This window comes from Rhinopithecus roxellana, chromosome 20 (genome assembly GCF_007565055.1).
Source record: "Rhinopithecus roxellana isolate Shanxi Qingling chromosome 20, ASM756505v1, whole genome shotgun sequence".
Lineage (NCBI taxonomy): Eukaryota > Metazoa > Chordata > Mammalia > Primates > Cercopithecidae > Rhinopithecus > Rhinopithecus roxellana.
The window spans coordinates 74,964,985-74,980,032 of NC_044568.1; the positions used below are offsets into that span (position 1 = coordinate 74,964,985).

The window sequence follows — 15,048 nt, forward strand, 5'->3', positions numbered from 1 at the left end:
GGCCCTCTTTTGGTTACCATCTTGTTTTGTTACCACATCAACCTTTTAAATGCTGTTAGAATCCCACCAATAAAGGGACAAAGAGATTGACGATGCTTTGACTTGGGAATGCAGTTGAGGTCCTCACCCATGTCTTGTCTGCCTGATGTTAAAGTCCAGGCTGTTTCCCCAGTCTCCGGCTGTCTCCAAAAACAGGGGTACCCAACCCCCAGGCCACAAATTAGTGCCAGTCTGTAGCCTGTTGGGAACTGAGCTGTACAGCAAAAGGTGAGTGGTAGGTGAATGAGCATTACCACTTTAGCTCTGGCTCCTGTCAGATCAGCAAAGGCGTTAGATTCTCAGAGGAGCACAAAGCCTGTTGCGAACTGCACGTGCCAGGGATCTGGACTGTGTGCTCCTTATGAGAATCTAATGCTTGATTATCTGAGATGCAACTATTTCATCCTGAAACCATCCTCCCTGCCCCACCATGTCCATGGAAAAATTGTCTTCTACAAAACTGGTACCAAAAAGTTTGGGGACTGCTGCCCTAGAGGATCTCTTGGCCAATGACTTAGAATTCTCACAAAGGTTGGTTTCTTCATGGCTGCCCTCTAGCTTAGATAAACAGGTCAGTTAAGACCTGGCCTCTGGACTTGACAAGAGTTCACCCTCCATTCTGTTTACAAGTGGAAGGAGCTCAAGCTGACCATTGAACCTCTCTGCTCTTATGTGTTCTCTTACTCCCTTCCTCTGCTGTGACCCTTCTCCAGATCTCCTCCCTCTCTCTTTTCTTCCAAACAGCCATCAGACGATGGATTACAGAACAACAGAGTTCTTTTCCTTTGAGGAGGGTTTATGCCTCATCTACTTACGTTGAAAGTTGGGCAAAATAATTGAAGGTTGCCGTGTCTAAAAATAGGGTGAAGAGTTACATCTAAATGAGAATCAGGAAAAAATGTCAAAAATCGTAACTTTTGCTCATTGAATGTCAGACTATATTTTAAGCATTTTCTATGCACAATCTCAACTAATCGTGGCCCTCCCCACCACTTATGAAGTGTTATCATCCCATGTTACAGAAGCAGAATGTGAGGCAAGTCACTTACTTAAGGTCACTGTGGCTGAGAAACAGTAGTCAGAGCTGAAAAACAGGCATGTCAGACTCGAGACCAAAATTCTTTGTCTGTCCCCCGGGCTGGAGTGCAGTGGCCGGATCTCAGCTCACTGCAAGCTCCGCCTCCCGGATTCACGCCATTCTCCTGCCTCAGCCTCCCGAGTAGCTGAGACTACAGGCGCCCGCCACCTCGCCCAGCTAGTTTTTTGTATTTTTTAGTAGAGACGGGGTTTCACCATGTTAGCCAGGATGGTCTCGATCTCCTGACCTTGTGATCTGCCCATCTCGGCCTCCCAAAGTGCTGGGATTACAGGCTTGAGCCACCGCGCCCGGCCTGGAGACTAAAATTCTTAAGGGCTAGAAGCCCAGAAGGCATCCCCCAGGCATGCCCAGCCACACTGGCCTCTTTTCTAAATAGATTGCTATTGCAGAAAGGAATTACTCATTTCACCCTGGGGAAGGAGGACCTCAGCAGACCCAAGCCTGTACAATATTACAGACTTCGAGTGTGCTCTTGTTTGAGACCTGCGCCTGGAGCAAACTCCAATAACATGTTTCGGTGGCTTCAAAATTGTCTTTTCAGATGACAGTGTGACTGAGCTGTTTTGTCAATACCAGTTCTGTTTTCCTAAGATTCACATTTAATTTGAAGACATGGGTACTGTCTCTTATTTCCTTAGGAGCCTGAGAACTATGCTTCTCACTCCCAAGTATTCTCTGCAATAAATGGTCCTTGGCTTTCAGGATAAACTAAAGACCTTTATTACACAATACCATGGCTATTTTATTATTTTAAAGACCCTGGTCATCAAAGAGTGTCCAGTCCTGGAGAGCCAAAATGAATGATTTATCCCAAGTTAGGATAAGTTGGACAGGAACAGGATATCTCTTAGCATCAAAGACCCATGTGTCTGATATTCTTTTTAGGACTAGGGTTTCAGCCTCAGATTTTGGCAGAATTGGAGGTTGCTATGACAGGTAAAAAAAAAAAAAAAAAATGGCACTGGTTAAATATCTTTAGATGTTATCAGGAGAAGCAGGGTAGAATCTAGGTACAGAGCTTGGCACTCTCATTCCCAATATGACCCAGAGTGGGACCATGGGCATGTTACATAAGTTCTCTGAGCCTCTTCTTTTTTATATGTGAGGCTTAGAGTTGTTGTGAAGTCCTAATACAGTAATGTCTATGAAGGTCTTAACACAATCACAAGCACATAGTAAACATTCTGCCAGGTAGATCATCATAATTATGAGATAATTACAGTACCCATAATGAGAAATCAGAGTGGTCTCCTTGGTTCCGAATTCTTCATTAAAAATGTTTTATCCAGGGGAATAAATTCATCATAAGAATTGTGAAATTTCCTGTCTCAAGAGTCAAACTAAAACTCCAATTCCCAATTTATTTTCAAGGTAATTTTGTATTTAATGATTTATAGACAAATAGTTTTCAATCGCTCATGTTTTAGTACAAATTATCAGTGCAAGCTGTTCTTGGTCTAAGTCTAGGTCATGGGCAAACAAAGTGAGATTCATTAGAGAAGGAAATGACTGAAGTTTTGTTTTTAAGACCTGAGGACGTCTTGCTTTTGCTAAATGAGGAAAGCTTAGGCATATTCTAAGGGTTGGATTTAATGTTTCCTTAGGGGGACTTCACTGGCATATTTCCATTGCAAATCTCGCAGCCATCTGACAAGTTTCATCGTGATTTTGTCTTCATTTCGTGCTTTGTGCTTATTCATACCTGTATTTATTGTCATCAATTTACCCTCTCAGGATGACTAAGCAGTCTCTATATTTGCTTAGGTCCTTCACACACCTAAATCTGTCCTTTCTATAGCTCGTAGAGACTGCTATACAAAGGACTGATTTAAGTGTTTGAATATCTTAATTGCCTCTGCATAGCCCATAGCTCCATTAAGCAATTTAATGTATTTATTTATGTGAGAGAGGGGTCTCACTCCATCACCCAGGCTGGAGTGCTGTGGCACCATCTTAGCTCACTTGCAGCCTGAAATTCCTGGGCTCCGGTGATCCTCCTGCCTCAGCCTCCTGAGTAGCTGGGACTACAGGTGTTTCCAGTGAACTTAGAAACAGGCATTAATCTATTTTGTGGGCGGTATTTGGGTCATACATTAGCCAACAATCATCATTTTATGCCCTTAATTACTGGCCATATACTCTTTAGGTGCATAGTAAGTTCCTATGAATTCTGTGCAATTTTCGAATTCAAGTCTGGAACAAAGAAGTTGGCTATTCTCTGTTAACAGAAGATTCAGGAATGAATCTCAGCCAGAACCTTGCAATGCTTGAGCTGGAAGAGCCAAAGCATTCACCCACTCTGTCTTCTCATTGCACATATTTAAAAAGATCACATAAGTTATGGGTTGGAAACACAAGGCCAGGTACAGTGGCTCACACCTGTAATCCCAGCACTTTGGGAGGCCAAGGCAGGTGGATCACTTGAGGCCAGTGATCCAGACCAGGCTGGCCAATATGGTGAAACTCTGTCTCGACACAAAAAGTACAAAAATTAGCCGGGCATGGTGGCAGGCACTTGTCATCCCCACTACTCGGGAGGCTGAGGCAGGAGAATTGCTTGAACCCAGGAGGCAGAGGTTGCGGTGAGCCGAGATGACGCCACTGCACTCCACCCTGAGTGACAGAATGAGACTGTCTCAAAAAACAAAAACAAACAAAACAACAACAACAACAAAAAGAAAACTCAAGTACTTTTGCATCCAGACAAATAACATCCACGTTTAAAAGAGATTAGCTTATGTTGAAGACATTGGCAAAATAAATTTTTAGTTTTCTCCATTAAGGTAGGCATTAGCATGATGGTATGCAGCCCTTTGGTGAGGACCCTGTAGTAGTTTAGCAAACAAAGTGTCTGTCCACAGGATGTGGTCCCTATCTGTCCATCCAATCATTGCTATTTTGGATTGTTGAACCACTATTATAACTTCATTGACATATTTCCATTGTAAATGTTTAGATTTCTTTCTTCTTAAGAATAAGCAGCAATTTTTATTTTTCTGGGTTCTCCTGTTCACTACTATTTCATTCATTTTTGTTATCTGTCCAGCCTCTGAAGATACTGAGTTTATAACTCCTGACTTAATCTTGGAAGCTTTTTTGTTTTTTTAACAAGAGGTGAATTAAGGCTGGGCATGGTGGCTCACGCCTGTAATCCCAGCACTTTGGGAGGCTGAGATGGGTGGATCATTTGAGGTCAGGAGTTTGAGACCAGCCCGGTCCACATGGTGAAACCCTGTCTCTACTAAAAATACAAAAATTAGCCAGGCGTGGTGCCGGGCACCTGTAATCCCAGCTTCTTGGGAGGCTGAGGCAGGAGAATCGCTTGAATGCAGGAGGCAGAGGTTGAAGTGAGCTGAGATCATGCCTCTGCACTGTACCCTGGGCAACAGAGCAAGACTCCATCTCAAAAAAAAAAAAAAAAAAAAGTGAATTTAGGAACCTGAACCCTTTAAGGAAGACTGTATTTCAGGTTCATAAAAAAGGCAGTTTGGATGCTTCAGTGTGACAGTGCAGAGATTCATACAATGTTAGAGCTTGAAATTACTACCTTATCTTCCTGCTTCATTTACAAATGATGCTCAGGTTCAGAGGGAGAAAGTGAACTGCCTAAGTCACACAGTGAGTATCACAGCAGAACCCAATGTAAGGATGCCCTAAGAGAAAACTTCCACTGTACCATGCCCTTCCTCTACCTCTATCTCCTGGATTCCACAGCTGCTTTTAAAATACACATACCCAGGGTTATCTCTGCATCGAAATAGACAAAGTCCCAATGACACTGCCTTTAGGAGCACACTGAGCTGTACACTGTCTCTGTTTCTCTTTGCTATCCTATTTTGGTTCCTAGCCAGAGGTTTCAGCCACGAGTGGGCCTTATTCTCACAAAGACTTCCAGACTTCTAAAAAAAAAGAAAAAAAAGTCTTCATTTTATCTAGTTCTCTCCTGCCGCCCCTGGTGGTTGTATCAATGGGTCTGTGTGAATTCAGCAACGTCATGTGTTCCTGCCAGCTCCAGTCCTAATCATTACTTCTGGGTCAGGACACTAACTAGGGGGTCTGGGTTTCTTCCTTTGCATCCCCGAAGAATGTGGAGCTTGTCAAATTGTCAAATTATAGCATTTGATATAGAGCTAGGTCTAAGTGACTGTACAACCTCTGCAGCAGTTCAGAAGCTGACTTCTGCCCCTGGTAGAAACATAACCAGACTCTCAAGAGACAGTGAGCCAGGCGGTCTGGAGATCCCAGGGAGATGCTCATGCGCTCTCTGGCTTCTGGGCCCTGGGGAGAAAGCCATCACCACCCAGAAAATAAGCCTTCACCCTGACAGCAGCAGCAGAATATACCTGGGCTTGATGACCTGACTTGTATGCCATCTCAGTGTCCTTGGGACAGAAGCTCCATGGGCAAGTTCTTTCTGCAGTAAACCAAAGTTTTCAGCCTGTACCACTCAAAACAAACCAGACCATCAGGACCAGTTAATGTGAAGGCTTAAATATTGCAGATTTGCTTTGAAAGTGAAAAGGCAATTCACTTGTAAATTTTTTTTTTTAAATGTAGAGTTGCGTATCATACAATCCAAACAATATGGGCTGCCCTGATCTTTTAAAAGAGAGAGATGTAAATGCACATTCTGATTGTCAGATGGGGAACATCAAATAGAAACTTCTTGGGCTGAAAGGAAGATACAAAAGAGGAAGTAGCTATCATTTATTGATAATGTATGGATAGTGATCACTAGCATTTAGTGAGCTCATACTGGGTTCCCAGTAGAAGTGGTACGATCAGCTTTCTGTGGACAATTAGATTGAATTTTCACAGCATCTAGAGGAGGCAGGGACTCTCATTAACCCTTTATGACCTAGATGAGAAAACCAGAGCATAGAGAAATCGAGGATGTTGCCCAAGGTCACAAGGCTGATAAGGGCAGAGATGGGATTCAAAGGCAACCATGGTCCACTCTCTTACCCAGTCCATGAGCCATGCACTATACTGTGTATTTCACTGACATAACTCATCAAGGAATAGGTGCGATCATACCATAATTACAGATGAGGAAACTGAGGCACAGATATGAAGCAAATGCAAACATAGGCCTGGCAAATTTCAAAACCCGTGTTGTGTGATTACCCCATTAGTGGTTTATTTTACCTAAATGACATTCCCTGGTAACTATTTCAATTATGATAATATCATTACAGGCAAATATCTTAACAATCCTGAAAGTCTGTAGAGCTCTAAACTCCCTCAGTTTGTACAGCTAAACCCACACACCCCCTTCCCATCCCTAACCCATCCCCTTTCCCAGTGGCATCCAGTGGCCCCATAGAGTGAAAGGGGCCTTCAAACCCTTTGGCAAGCTCACAAGAGGAAACCTGGATTTCCCAGAGAAACTTGCTACAAGGAAATTGCTAATTGTAACCCAAATTGTATTTGACTTCTGCATATTTGCTCCATATTGTTACACTATAATTTAAATAGATTGTTCCCTGGCCTTTTTTAGGGGGAGAAACTAGCTACTTTTTTTTTTCCACTAAGGAAAGCAATGGTAGATGTAGCGCTCCAATGACAGGAGGTGGATTTCATCCCCCTCTTTCCCTCTGATTGGCTTGCAAGTGGGAGTTGGGTGGGCAATTATGCCGGGAGTTTGCTGGGATTCCAGGCGGTGACATTCATCTGGTGGCTACACAAAAGGGGAAGAGACAACAGATGGTGGGGCCAGCTAGGGGGAGATGAGCCCCAGAGAGGTTCTCTGACTCTAGAAGGCAGATGTTGGGGACAAGGGGGAGACAGGGTATATTCATCATTGGATTTGTGAATTTTTCCTCTTTTGAGATATTGAAGCTCTTGACAGAGAAGACCAGAGGGGACCTAGTAAAAGGGAGAATGTGAGTTGGATGCACACCCTGGAATACAGGGCGTTGGCCATTTTTCTTCTTGCCTAGTCTAGCTGTGGATGGGGCCCAGAGCCCCTTAGCAGCTTTTCCTTTTCTCTCTTCTCTCCAGTCTTCTCCCGGCTTTTAACATCAGCAAAAGTAGCAAGGTTAAGAGTTGGCAAACTGTAGCTCATGGGCCAACTCCTGCCTGCAATGATTTTGTCAATAAAGTTTTATTGAAACACAGTCACACTAACTGGTTCACATATTGCCTATGGCTGCTTTTGCATGATGACAGCAGCTTTGAGTAATTGTGACATAGATCAATGGTCCACAGAGCCAAAATTATGCTTTTGTTTGACCCTCAACAGAAAAATTTGCCAACCCCCGATCTAGGCCAAAGTGTACATATTGTTGGCCTGCTGGCTATATTCAGGCATCAGGCCTATTTTATTGGACTCAAATTAATTAATTGCCTACATTGTAAAATGAGAGTTTTCACAAAATAAGATGGCTTTGATTAAAAAATGGAAAAATCTAACAAAACATGGCAGTTAATGTTGGGGATGTGTCACCCGTCCCCTCTGACTATTTGTCGTAGTCGCCAGCACTGCCTGTAGGGTTTTATCAAGTGTACCCTTCTACCTGCATGCCCTGGTCCTCGTGGGCACTTGAGTATGATACTCTTTCAAGTCCTCTGGGTTGTTTTCTAATAAAAGATTTGGTATTTCTTACCAGGCTGATGAATTCCATTTTTAAATTTTTTCCTCTCCATCAAACCGGACTTCCCTGTGGAACTCCAGAATGAAAATAAAAAATGTGTTTGTGTCATGCCAGAATTTAGTGACTGCCAGAGTTGTTGTATCAGAAATACAGCACTTTTCTTCCACCTTGAAACACACACCCATGCTCATACACACAGCCCTGTATTTTTTAAAAAGGGGACCTATGTCACTGCAGATTTTTCTTGACTTATGCTGGGGTTATGTCCCAATAAATCCATCACAAGTTGAAAATGCACTTAATACAGTTCACCTACAGAACATCATTGCTTAGCCTAGCCACACCTTAAAGGTACACAGAACACTTGCATTAGCGTACAGTTGGGCAAAATCATCTAACACAAAGCCTCTTTTATACTCAAGTGTCAAATATCTCATGCACTTTATTACACACTGTCCTGAAAGGGCAAAACAGAATGGTTGTATGGGTACTCAGAGCATGATTTCTACTGAATGTGTATTGTTTCCACATCATTGAGTTGAAATATTCGTAAGCTGGGAATCATCTCTACTGACCTTGATTTAAACAAAAGTGGGATTAGTAAATACTACTTTCTTCTTCAGTCAGAGAATGAGTTTCTCAATTGGTATTATTAATAGAGCAAGTAGTAATGGTGTTAGGCATTGTGTTAATGATTTAAGTCCATTAATTCTAAAAGTAATGGTGGGTAATGTTACCTCATTTTAAAGATAAGGAAAAGAGACTCCGAACGGTTGTGTAAATTGTTCCAAATACTGGCACAGGGAAGTGATGGACATGGAACTCAGATCCAGCCCTGATTCATGTCAGAGGTCCCAGTATTTCCACAACAAGTCTTTTTTTTTTTGACATGGAGTTTCGCTCTTGTTGCCCAGGCTGGAGTGCAATGGCTCGATCTCAGCTCACTGCAGCCTCCACCTCTCAGGTTCAAGTGATTCTCCTGCCTCAGCCTCCAGAGTAGCTGGGATTACAGGCACCCACCACCACACCCAGCAAATATTTTTTGTATTTTTGGTAGACACAGGGTTTCGCCATGTTAGCCAGGCTGGTCTCAAACTCCTGGCCTCAGGTGATCCGCCCGTCTCAGCCTCCCAAAGTGCTGGGATTACAGGCATGAACCACAGTGCACGGCCGCCACAGCAACTCTTGAAACACTGAGCATACACAGTGGAGCCAATGATTAACTAAAATAGGCAACTGATGCCTGTCTCTGAAGCTTACATGTAGAATGCGGTGAGCCCCAGGATAACTTCCCCTGTAGCTAGAATAACTGATCCCAGGAAGAGCTCCTGGAAGCTTGATTTGATCCTCTAAAAGTGAGTTTTGGGAAAAGCCGTTAGTGCATCTTCTGTTGTTCTCAGCAAATCTTCAGAGCATTTTTTCACCAGGCTCAACAGAGGGAGAACTAACAGTAATGTATTTAGTCGGGGGAATGGCAGGTTTCCTTTTCACAGTAAGGGTTCATAGAGTAGGAGAATATCCACTTATAGCAAAGGAAAATCCCAATGAGCAGGATACAGGTTTTAGGGGGCCTTTAATTCTAACACAGTTCACCCTGGGCTGCTCAAACATCTGGACTTGCCCTGCTGTGTGTGTGTGTGGCTTTAGGAAGCCCTGCGATTTTCCTTCTTTAGCTGGAATATCAAGTGCTGACACTGGGGCTGAGCCCTTGGTAATGACACTGTAGACACGAGGTAATTACAGCTCTGTTAACTCCCAACTCAGGCTAAGTGGACCTCTGATTATTATTCTGAGTATAATAGGAGCATAACTAACATTGAAGGGAAATTGGACTTCTCTCTTTTATTAACCGCTTTTATATTCCCTTGTGCATGGCTATGATGCTATGAAATCTCCTTAAATGTGATATTACTCAATATAATACAATAATAATGCACACACCATAATGTATTGGATTACTTTGCAAACAGCCCTTATGAAATTGAATTTCCCATCATTTCCCTGGGCCAGCTCAGGGCTGCTGGGCTTACAGGTCCTTTCTGTAGCTGGGAGCCTGGAATCTGCCTTCATAGTCACTTAGCATTTCATGGATACGAGCAATTGGTCCACACCATTTTTATTAACAGCGAGGATGTTGGCCAACCATGTTTCCAGACATCTCACTGGACATTGCATCTCAGAGATGCAAACAGTGTTTGATACCTCATCATAGTTTGAAAATAAAGTGGGCTAGATGGTATCAGGAAGGAAGCTAGATACAGGGAAGGGAGGCCTTCCATGCTGGAATTAAATTCTGAAGTCTTTGCCATTGCCTTTGCTGGAAAGTCTATCAAATCTTTATTCCTTTGTAAATCAAAACCAGAGTTGGTTCTTCCTTTGTACGTTTTATATGTTTTGCAAATCCATTCTTTGTTTGGCACCCAAAAATACTTATTGAACTCCTACTATGTGTCACACATCAATTAATCTATTAAATGAACATCAACAATTTTATAGTCACTTAAAATTTAATATTCAGCATAAAGCTATAAACTTTTCAAGGATACCACTGTGCCTTATTCATCACTTTTATTCTCAGTGTAAGGCAAAGTACCTGGAACAAAGCAGATACTCCATAATTGTGTATTATTCATTTATTCATGAATATTTCTTGGGTTCTTACTATTTGAGAGGCAGAGAACTGGGCCTTGGAGATACAAGAGTGAGTAAGACAGACATAGCTTCTCCTTCAAGAAATGTTCAGTCTACCGTAACACAGAATACACACACACGTCACTCACACAGTTGAATGCAGCCAGCCCTCTGTATCCACCAGGTTTTATATCCTGTGGAAATAAGAAAACACTATTTTCCATCTGCAATTGGTTGAATCTGTGGATGTGGATCCCGTGGAAAAGGGAGCTGACTGTAATTACATTTGGAAAAACTTCTGTGAAGGAAAGATATAGGGTGATGCACAAACAAGCAACAGGGAGACATACATCAAAGTGGAGATGCAGTTAAGACTTCCTTAAAGAAGTGACTTTTAAAATCAAAATCAGAGGCTGGGCAAGGTGGCTCATGCCTGTAGTCCCAGTACTTTGGGAAGCCAAGGTGGGCAGATCTCTTGAGGCAAGGAGTTCAAGACCAGCCTGGCCAAGATGGTGAAACCCTGTGTCTACTAAAAATACAAAAATTAGCTGGGCATGGTGGTGCACGCCTGTAATCTCAGCTACTTGGGAGGCTGAGACAGGAGAATCGCTTGAACTCAGGAGGTGGAGGTTGCAGTGAGCCGAGATCGCACCACTGCACTCCAGCCTGGTCAACAGAGTGAGACTCTGTCTCAAAAATAATAATAATTAATAAATAAAAGACATGCAGAGAAAGATGGGTGGATATCTTGGGTAGGACAGACAGCAGATGCGGAAGTAAGATGCGAGGGCATGTGGAAGCCAGCTGTTAATGGCCTGTGATTGTCAGTTGTACATGTTTTCCAACAGGACAGGGATGCCATGGTAGTAGCTTGATACCTCCAGGGTGAGAGTATTTACACCATGGGCATTGGCAATGCTACAGATGAGGGCCTTTTGGTCTACTTTTCTGGAGAGCTGATTGTTCATCAGTTACCAGCACACCAGTGACAGAAAGGAAGTTGGCATATTCCCATGACAAAGTGAATGTCAGTGTGGCTGGCTGGACAGGCAGGGAGACGGTGGCCCAAGTTGAGGATAAATAGGTGAGCAGGAAACACTCATGCAGAGCCCTGCAGACCTTATTTGGGGGTTTTGTACCATGGGAGGCCATTGAAGGATTTTAAGCAAAAAGAACGCCATCGTTAGGTTTGATTTTAGGAATGATCTGACTACCATGTGGACAGTGGATTGGAGAAAAGCAGTAATGGTGTTGGGAAGTGGCAGAAAGGACAGTCAGTGAGCTCTTGCCATGGGCTGGATGAGAGATGTCGATATGAACTAGAGTGGTCTGGAACATGGGTTGGGGTCAATATTGAATGACCAAATAATCTGTCAGAGCTCTCTGTAATACACAGTATACACACCTGTGGACTTCTGTGACAATTTGGGATGGTATAGTCCCTTGTGATTTAATCCTGAGAGTGACCATTGAGTGAGGATGTGGCGATGCTCTCTTTACAGTGAGGAAACTAAGTACATGGGCAGTTGATGTGACTCAGTGTGTTTCCCAAGGTCATAGCTGAACAAGTCTGACTTAGTAATATGTCTGACTCTAGACCTACACTCGTAATCACAACTTCACACTTTTTCCTGCCACCTTCTTCTAAGGGGATGGAAGAATGGAGATGCCACTGAGCTGGGAATGAAGACATCATAAAAAGATCTACCTGGTTCTGTGAGATGCATCCATCCTAACCTTGCCAAGGGAAATAGGAATCAGGAAATGTTGACTTCTAACGTGATTTCACCCAGGCTTGGGTCCATCTCAGGAATGGTGTTTGGAATTAACGCAGGAGTCAGAGACTAACCAAACCCCGCCCCCAACCCAGTGCAGATTTCAGTTGAATGCAGACTAGAGCCTTTGAAAATTATGCATTGGAAAACAATTCTGGATAAATTAATTTCCATCATACATAATGCATGAGGGGAAATCCATGGTATTTTTAAACAATGGAAATGAGAGGATCTGCCTTTTGGGCATTGATCCCAATGAAATTTATTTCAGCAAACATTTATCAACACCTACTGTGTGCCAGGTTCTTACTGGAAAACAGAGATGAGTCAGACATTGTCTGTGCCCAGAAAGAGTGAGAAATCAATGGAGGTTCCCGCAGAGTGATCAGCTCTGGGCTAGACCTTGAGATTGGGAGACAAAGAGTTGGGAGTATTGCCCTGGAGGGACATATATCCTAGTAGAGGAAAATAAGGACCCGCCAGAAGATCTGAGAGTGAGAGTTTGTTGAGGAAGGGTATCTTCTGCCTGGGCTTCACTTGAATGGTTTTCTTTCATTAGTTCTTCCCTCCATCAGTAAGATCCTTGTTTAAAGCCTCCTATTGTCCAGCAATGGTATGTGCTGTCCATCTGCCCCAGTAGCCCATAGCTGCTACTATTGTGCTACTTTTCCTATGATGACCACTGTTATTACTGCTACAACTACCTCACCCTACTGTTTGTACTATTACTTCTTATAGTGTTGCTATTATTTTATTTAATGATAAATCATACATTCAAAATTATTTGTTGAGTGCTTACTGTATAACTGGCACTGAAGATTCAGGAATGCACAAAATTAGCCATGGTTTCTTCATTTAGAATATTATCTTGTAGGAGAGAGAGATGGAAACAAATCAACAATATAACTAAATAATTACAAATTGTAATGTTTGCTTCAGTTATGCATTGCTGCCTAACAAACTACCCTAAACAAACATTTTATTTACCTACAGTTCTTTGTTACAGGTATTTGGGTGAAGTTTAGCTGTACAGATCAGCTTGGTACATATACCACTTGCAACTGGGGAGTAAGTTCCAACGTTTCCCACAGATGTCTGGAACTTGATGATTGTCTGTGTGACCTCCCCACCCACCCAACTCCGTCTCTCCACATGACTAGCTAGCTTGAGCTTCCTCACAGCATGGTGGTTTCTGGTCAATCAGACTTTCATATGGGCATCATCTCAGCATGCACACACTTCAGTGGTGGCTGAATTCCAAAAAGGTGTGTCTCAAGAAATGAGAGTAGAAGCTGCATATCCCGTAAAGCTCAGCCTTGGCATTTGCTATATGCTGTGTCTGCTTCAGTCTGTTGATTAATATAAGGTTATCTCAGATTCAAAGAGAGGGAAAAAGACTCCACCTTTGACTAGGAGATATGTCAAAGGATGTGCAACCGTCTTCAATCCACCATGATACCTTTTGAAGAAAACACATATTAGGTTGAAAAAGAGAAGATTAAGGAGGGAGGGACATGAGATCAGAGAAGCCCTCTCTGTGGAGGTGTCAGTTAAGCTGTGTTTGGAAGGATGGAAAAGAGTCCAGCAAGAGAAGACAGTGGGAACAGCATTCCGGGAAGAGTGAAGAGCATGTGCAAAGCCAGGTGTCCCCCATTTGTCTGTATTCCCAGTGCAACCTCTTCACCAACCCCCAACCAAATAGGAGTCTCTTCTTGGAGGTGGAACACGGGATAATATAAAGAACGTGTTTTTGGACATATGAGAAGCCCAGGTGAAATATTGTCCATGATCTGAAGCAACACAACAGATAATGTGTTTCCTCATGTATTTCCCAATGGGATCACCCAAAGTAACATGCTTAAATGGATGACTTGTAGTCTTCTACATAGAGGTGATGCCACCAGGCATTGGTGATCCAGATAAATGAAATGCAGGAACAAGGATACTGAGATTGTTTCTGGCCACAAAGGACCAGGCAGAGTAGTCTGTTGCTTGGCGACCAAGTGCATGATAGCAGTGGGCTTCCTGCTTCCGCTCTCCCCAGTGAACTTCAGATGAGGCTTGGGAGGGTGAGAGACGACTCATTATCAGAACTGTAAGAATATAGCATCCAGATAGACGAGAAGAGACAAAAAGATAACTCCTTCCCCATACTGACTTATTTCTCCTTTATGGAGAAGGCAGTCCCTTGGAGGCAGTCATTTCCTGGGTTCAAATCCCAACACTGCCCTTTATTCACTGCATGACTTTGGGAAAACTATTAACCTCACTAAGCCCTAAAGCATAGAAGGTGCTCCATAAATTGTAGCTGCTACTACTTCTATTATTATCGTGTATGTCATTATTGTTTCTGCTTTACAGAAAGGCCTGTGCCTCATTGGTGGTGGGATTCTTCTAACCTCTGTCTCCTCCTTTCAAAGGCTCACTTTGCCACTTTCGAGTTACCCTTCATATTGGACTCCCAAGCTCGCGATGTTGCTTCCTTTCCTGTACCATTTTGTTTTCTCCAGATCTCACTGTTTCCCTCACTGGAAACTCCTTGGTCTCTGACTGTAGCAATATGTGCAATAACTCAAGGTACCTGAAAATGATGCAATATGGCACCATGTGGGCAATGTGGCTGAGAGAGTGGCTCCTGTACAGATTGCCTGATTTCACATCCAGGCTCCCTCAGGTATTACCCATGCAAGACTTGGCAAGTAACGCAACTACTCTGCATTATTTATCATCAATTATAAAATTTAAAGTTTTTGTCACAGAGGGTAGTGGTGAAGACAACACACGTCAATGATTGCAGAGTTCTTAGCCTGGTACCAGGTTCATACGACACATCTGATGATTGCCGACTGCTCTGTCTCTGCTGTCTCTATGGTCGTTGTTATGGACATAAAAGATGTCCATAAACCTG

The 15,048-nt window shown here is 43.0% G+C and overlaps 1 protein-coding gene across 9 annotated transcripts in view; it reads left to right on the forward strand.

Moving 5' to 3' along the window:
• Positions 1-15,048, forward strand: part of RBFOX1 (RNA binding fox-1 homolog 1) — a 380,384-nt gene that overhangs the window by 193,543 nt on the left and 171,793 nt on the right. The gene's annotated exons all lie outside the window — the stretch shown is intronic.